General features: G+C 38.9%; 1 long non-coding RNA gene across 3 annotated transcripts; it reads right to left on the minus strand.

The window, feature by feature from the left end:
• Positions 1-387: 387 nt before the first annotated feature.
• Positions 388-7,348, minus strand: LOC124701223. Of its 3 annotated transcripts, none has more exons than XR_007001943.1 (6): positions 6,963-7,348; positions 5,895-6,410; positions 5,710-5,779; positions 2,664-5,585; positions 1,470-1,522; positions 388-797 (listed from the first exon to the last, which is right to left on the minus strand). It is a non-coding gene; the product is annotated as an uncharacterized LOC124701223 (long non-coding RNA). The 3 variants fall into 3 exon arrangements; XR_007001944.1 differs by having other exon boundaries at positions 2,664-3,751; positions 3,956-5,585; positions 5,710-6,410; XR_007001942.1 differs by having other exon boundaries at positions 5,710-6,410.
• Between the last annotated feature and the right edge of the window lie 422 nt (positions 7,349-7,770).

The following is a 7,770-nucleotide window of genomic DNA, read 5'->3' on the forward strand; positions in this document are numbered from 1 at the left end:
CCAGATATATTTAGATGATTTTTCAACTATACTCGCTATTCAAATTATGATAAGTTATTAATTTGTATAACATGCAACACATAATTATGATAGCATTACAATACATTTGATGCTTGAAGGATCTAAATGTTTTATTCTATTAAAAGAATAAAACGATAGAGAAATTTAAATGCATGCTAACTAAGGTCATGCATCATTCTAAGATCAACATAAATCTTGAAGACGCCCATCTTACTAAGGATTTTAAAATACAAAAATCTATAGATTATCACAACAGAAACTCATAATTTTTTCTCATCATATTGTTATGGGTAGACACGACAACTACACATTATGTATTATCAATAGTTCATACACTGCTTTGAATTAATGTGTTGCCATACTATATAAAACTAACACTTACAGAAATAAGTCTCAATAAGTGTTCCATTCAGGATTTGGTACCAACTCCTTCTAGCACAACAACAACTTCAATGTCAGTGTCAACAACGGCCTGTGAAATCTATGGGTGCATACAAATTACAGTTCTTCTCAACTCTCAAGTGTCTTAATTTCTTGTTCATGTAACAAAACAAAAACCAAATAACCAATTGAAGCCGAATGAATAATCAATACATATTACAGGTGCGGGTACATACTACATACACTTGTCTTCCACAATTGATGAACCCTGCTTTGTTGCTACTAATTGAACGTTATTCTCTCCCTCATGAAGAGATTACATCATGTTCTCATCAAGTAATATCAAGCTCACCGAGCTCCAGCTTATCTCCCTTGTATAATATACAGCAGAGGGCCTGCAGGGGAGGAATAGATACCACAATATAAGCAGCAAGGATGCGGCTTATTAAGAATCCAGTAGAGATAACTATATGTCCTTGCCAACATGATGTACTGTAGCATTTTTTTGTTCTCTTATTTTTTCTTACGCTGGTTTTGGGTCGAATGAGAAGGGACTGGGCTAAAAATAACTTGGTGTACTAAAAGTGGGACTAAAACTTGTTGTCATCCTGTCACCCCACTGTTTGTAATGGCTGGCACATAAGAAGTTCAGTTAACTCGGAGTTTTATATACAACATGTTCATTTATCTTGCAACAAGTCATTATTATCATGTTAGTCATGCTTCTAGAGTGGTTTAAACTTACTAAGCAGAAGAACTCAATCTTTGATTCAAAAACCTGAAGTGAATCTGAATTACAGGGAGAAGAATATACCCCATGAATACACTGTATTCTTACTCGGTGACTCGGACACTGGACACCGTAAAGCATGGTAATTTGAGATTTAGCCAGTTTTGCATCCAGTGGTAGTTATTAGTGGACTATAACAAAGTCAGAGATCCTATTTTTCAGCCACAGTAATACTCTTACTTGATCATCTTAACAGGAGCTGAATGACCTATATTTGAATTTAGATAGGTGGCAATTGCCACGGTAGTCTTGAACCAAGGTATGTAGAACAACTTACACTTGAGAGTGTTCACCATCGCATGCCCTTCACGCGCGATGCCGCTGCTGGAGCTGCCATTTAACATAGATTACAGATCATAGAAAAAATAGCCGCATAATATCTCAAAACTATAAGATCATCTTAAGTATTTAATCTGAATAGTTGACTTTCTGGGATGCAGTGAAGTTCCGGGGATGCGGTGAAGAGGAGCAACAGGCGGCCGGGGATGCTATACCAAGCTGGGTTGATCGCTTCATGCATTGCTGCTGGATTTTGCATTACATACAATTTTTCTGTTGTATACTGATATATTTGCTACTCTTTAGTCGATACGAAAGAGAAATGCAGACTATTGCTTTCCTAGCTGTTGTTGTGAATTCGCTATTGCCTGCTGCATTGATTAGTTTGCACCATCATACCCAAATTACAGCCAACTCATGGGCAGACTAAAATTGAATTATGTTCAGCTAGTAATCCAATAAAAAAACCTATAATTAACTTGCATGGGAAAAACTCAAAAGTCATCTCCTTTTGTAAAAATGTCTTGCACCTCGAATAGAAGTATTCTCCAGAAGTTCTATAATTATTAATTACTCCCAAACTAATTGTCGGTTCTAGAATTTTTCTTGCAAAAATATCTTTATAATATAATGAGCAGTGTTATTTGTGCATCCAATAAAAGAAATATAATCTGAAACAAATAGAAGGCAAACTGTAGCAATGATCAGATAAAGATACAACATTATTTGATTTCTATTACGTCTATCAAGTGAATTAATGAACTCAACTTTTGTCATGTTATTGAGGTTAGGCTTATAAACCACCAACTTTAGAAAGGAGGAAAGTAGAAAGCAGATAAAATTACACAACTTTAGAAAGGAGGAAAATAGAAAGCAGTGAAAGAAGACCTTATAAAACATGGAAGCAATCATTACTACAGCAATGCACAAACTTGCGGACGGTATGCATCTCTCAAGCAACAACCCATTATGATAGTTCTTCGCTGAGCCAAGTTAGTAAAATAACAGATAGGAATAACCACCAATGCATAGCTTTTCTTATGCACACAAAATGTCTAAATCTGAATGCTATTTGATCCACCAATTTTTTCTCCAAAACAGTTACTTATGCTAAATATAATCAATGTGTTGATGATAGTTTGATTGTCACTTCTTTCCAGCACGTTTGCCTCCAGAAATAACTTGTACTTACAAAAATGGCAGGAACATCCATGTAGGCAGGATGCACGGCGCAGTGGCTGCGTGTCAGAGCTCTCGAATGTTCGAGGTCTGCGGTGGGAGGAGGAGCTGGTGTCATGGTCGGTCAATCCCTTCGACAGCTTCTCCTTCTGTGGCATACTCATGATATTTTCCCAGACCCTATTTTTCCACATGATATGCCAACAAAAACTGAAACTGCAAGCACCCAACCATCAGGGAACACTGTAGAGAGACAGTATTTAGACAAAAGTATTAGTGAAATTTAGCAAAATCAACTGGTCTACCAAACCATAACAACATATACTCAATGCGCATTCTTATTGCTTTTGGGTAGCAAATCCAAGCATGCACATACTGAAGGTAGATGACAGAATTTCCATGTTCAGGTGTAACAAGAGTAAGAAAATAAATTTCAAATGTTTACTTCAAATTGAAAATTATGTAATGTAAGAAAACACCAAACAAATGTAGTTTCAACAAATTAAGTAATAGTAAGAATTCATTCAATACATAAACAAGGTACTCATTCTATTTGATAATAAAATCATGCCTTCTTAAATATCCAAATTAAAACATAGTTGGTTCCTAGCTGGCTAACTGCATCTGCTTAGTAGTATGTACCGGTTATAAATAGTAGGCAACCCCCAAATCTGAGCACAGAGTGATCAAATTTTAAATTTGCACAATTAAAGTTTGGAATATTTCACATTGCAATATCAATCTGGAATCATAAATAAATCTAAGTGATAGCAAATCAAGAAATCGCACTTGTAGTTCTTCATTAAACCAGTGAAGGTAATACAACTCAGCATAATCTGAAGATGATATACTTCAATGGGGTCAAAGATGTATCTAGTGTAAGAACAGAACATGTAGGAGAGAAGAAGAAACAGTACGGCTCATTACCGTGTCCTGAATCCTGATGCTACTATGACTTTGATAGTTCAAAAAGTCTGAGTGCACTCCAGGGCACCAACGCCAGCCTCACCGTCACCTACCTTGACATCTTCCCGGCTCCTTTTTTTTCAGCCATCATCCCCTGCAAGGGCCGATTCCAAACGCTCCAGCCAAGATATCAACCTGACTTGCAAAAAACTCTTGTTGGTAAAATTTAAGGAGATATCTCTCTCACAAACCCTTAATGGTTCTTATTAAATTAACAAAATTTATTTTTTAATCACAAATAGAACTACAAGCAACAAAATCAGTGAGACAGATTTACATTGGTGGTAATGAGTAATCGGCAAAAACAGGGGTACATGTTCTTTAAATTTACAATGGTACCTCTATAAACTTTGCTTCATTCAACTTAAGATTAATATTGGGTATAGAAATTACGATCCTTCTATTGAACTAAGTGACACAATATGGCCTCCAATGGCAGGAATGAGAACGCTGCAACATTGTTAGTAAATCCTGATAGAAAAGAACTGCACTATTTCTTTACATTGAACCACTACCAGGACATAAGTTTGCATGATATAGATATATAGGTGTAACCTGATTGATAGCAGCCATTGTTTAACAATCTTGTAACTAAAAAAAGAGTTCGCAAAGAAAAGAGGTCACCGTTTTTCCAGCGAAGCGAGTAACCATTGACATATAATTTTCCAAATATCGATTGAGGATTGACATAAGGTTACAATACAAACCCCTAGATGTGTCCTTCACAAGACACCAAAATAGCAATCTATCTATTCCAGCAAGCAGAGATTTAGTGGCCAAAGAAAATTGCCCAAAGCTCAAAATGAAGAACAAATACATTAGTTTATTGGCTCCATTATCATTTACCCAACAATTTTCTTGCCTAACCTAAGGAAATAGCTATTACTTTTCGCTTTAGTGTCAAATGCAAATAATAAAAAGAGGATGCAGAAGAGCAATAGTACAATACTCAAGACTAAATGGAGCTACCTTGGACCATTACAATCAAAAGGACCTCCTCGGCTATAGAATAAAAGTGCCAGGTTTAAGCATAGAAAAACAAATCGAAAGACCAACTATATTCAGATTAAGAATCTCTCTGTCCACCGTTTCTCACACCAAGATAGAACTACTCGAAACACCAACCCATTTGCGGTATGCACCGTTTCGGGGATTAAAAGTCAAATAGACATATGAATTAGTAATAAACAAATCAGTCTGATGGGAACTACACTGTAATAGTCCATTACCTCTGTATGGTATAACAACACCTTAAATCGGGCTTAAAAAACAGAGGAAATTATCAATCTTTTGCATTTGACATATATAATAAAACAAGAAGCAAGAACAACTCGAAAGAGGTAACCAATCCGAACATGGATGCAAGTGGAATTATTTAAATTACTTATGAATTAGAGACACACCAAGTATCTAATGCTTAATCCGAAAGATAACCCTCAATAGCTTTGTTCTTAAGAGGAATACACCTTGTTGTTTAACATTCTAGCCTAGGAACAACGTTGTTGAATTTTACCCACAACACACACCCCATCAACACCACAACAACCTGGAGTAAGTGATGCAAACGGCGAAAGACAACAGGAGGCGCAAAAAAGTAGTTGAACGTTTAGTATTTAGGTATAGAGAAGTTGCCATCAACGCCGTAAAACTGAACTACAGGTCCCTCATAAACTGCTTTCTGGAAACTAATTTTTTTTCATTAGTTCCTCCCTCTTGCCAGTACACATCATAGATTCTTTTGTTTATGATTTATGGAATAGAAATTATAGATAAAGGTAATGCTGAATGCAATAAGTCATAACTTCTTGGAAAGGAATAAGTCACACCGTTAATAGCAGATGCTGCTAAATTATGGAAAGATAATCATAAAAGCTGGAGCATTCGGCAACAACACTGCAGAATGATATAATCTGAACCTATATATAATCTTAGACCAAAAAGAATATCAGCAGGAGAGTTGATATGAGACCTGCCATTTTCCGAAATAAATCAGCAACATGATTGTAAATTCGAAGGCTATCGCTGCAAATGCATAGACTAAAGATATATGATATATATAGAAATAGAAATTTTCCGTGTTGATCTTAACATACATAATTCAGTAGGGTAGGGATCCTTTTTTCCCCAGATTCTTGTCCATAGAGAATCTGTCTGATTTTGCACCTGACACAAGCAAATCATCACATAAATCTAGAATGCGGTCAGCAAACTTATGTCATCGGAGCATGCATAAAGAACTGGAAATAGATGATTACCAAAGGAGGATACAGGTACTGACCGGGTAGAACAAGTCTTATGTCATTGGAGGCGTCGGTGGGGGTCGTCAACGGAGCGGAAACATTAGCCATCAGGCTTGTGTGGCATCCGATGCTATTTAAGCGATCTCCTCAATGGATGTCATTCGTGTGTAGAATACTGTTGGACTCCATGAACAACAACGAAGACGGCTTGCGGCTAGACGCGCATATATCCATAGCTTCTTGTTTGCCGAGACGAGCCTTCGCCAATTTCCGATGCACCGTCGCGACACGTGCATCTTCCCCACCTACCCAGCACTCCTTAGTTAGCCAATCAAAGCTGGCCACATTCACGGCGCCTAGGATTTTGATTCGGTGGTGCAGCCTCGAGAAATCCCCGCCGGTGATCTCCGTTTCACCCCACATCGGCAGCTCCGACGACTCCACTCTCGCTCTATCTCTTGCCCTCTCCTGCATCGTCTCCACCCCCCGTTTCTCACCCGGACTCTGCTGCCGCGTTTGGCCTAGACCTATCTTTAGTAGTATTTAATTAAAATCTGTTCAAAAAGCCAAAATTAATCCCTCTTAGTTCGCTGAATAGTTCATACACATGACATAAAATTGAATGATATTTTGAAAATCTAGGTTTCTCTAAAAAAAAATGAACACAAATGCAGAGTAATGAACAAAGCAGTACAAAGAAAATGATGACAAATGCAGATGAATGAAAAAAAAACAGTGGATCGAGTCCACATACACCAAGCATATTTTGTGTCCATAACGTGAAGTTAAATCAAAGGGAGGCCAATATGGTACTGCCTAACTGCTAAGTGGATGCTATCATTTCAGAAACCAGCATCACATCATATGTTTCCCCACCGCATGAATAGAAATCCTGCGCGCTATGCTTTCTTTGTCGAGCAGTTTTCTGTTCGCCCAAACGAATCAGCACCTCGCTGCTGCCAGAAAAAAATTGCATAGCCCGCTGATTGCCTAATCAAGTCACGCATCTGGGAATCAAATCCTCCTCGCGCAGTGTTTTTTCTTTGTCGTAGCTAGTCCCAGACCCTCAGGCGGATCTAGCGATTAGAGGCGAGACCCACTCATACCTCGAGGTAGAAGGGGGCTGGCGACGGCTGCAAGAGGCAGATGGATCCGGGAGCCGGCGGAAGGTCCAGGGCACGTGGGCGGGCGGTCGCTGCATCGGGACGGGAAAGGCGAAGTCGATCAATGGTGGGAAGCCCAGCGTGAATGACGTGGACCGAGAGGTTCACAGGATAGCCGGTTCGGCGGCGTGGACGGCGCGCTCCGGATTGCACTGGAGACGGCGCTGCCGCCTTGTCTCCATCCTTGTCGTCGTCGTTGCCGCAGTGGTGGTCGGGGTGAGCGGCAGGAGGAGCACAACGGCGGCGGCCTCCGCCTGCCCCTGGTATCGTGAGATCGGATCCAGGGATTGGGATTGGGGTTGTTTAACATTCTAGCCTAGGAACAACGTTGTTGAATTTTACCCACAACACACACCCCATCAACACCACAACAACCTGGAGTAAGTGATGCAAACGGCGAAAGATAACAGGAGGCGCAAAAAAGTAGTTGAACGTTTAGTATTTAGGTATAGAGAAGTTGCCATCAACGCCGTAAAACTGAACTACAGGTCCCTCATAAACTACTTTCTGGAAACTAATTTTTTTCATTAGTTCCTCCCTCTTGCCAGTACACATCATAGATTATTTTGTTTATGATTTATGGAATAGAAATTATAGATAAAGGTAATGCTGAATGCAATAAGTCATAACTTCTTGGAAAGGAATAAGTCACACCGTTAATAGCAGATGCTGCTAAATTATGGAAAGACAATCATAAAAGCTGGAGCATTAGGCAACAGTGTTGTATTGTGATCCAAATTCATATACTAAA

Source organism: Lolium rigidum, chromosome 3, assembly GCF_022539505.1.
Source record: "Lolium rigidum isolate FL_2022 chromosome 3, APGP_CSIRO_Lrig_0.1, whole genome shotgun sequence".
NCBI classification, from domain to species: Eukaryota; Viridiplantae; Streptophyta; class Magnoliopsida; order Poales; family Poaceae; genus Lolium; species Lolium rigidum.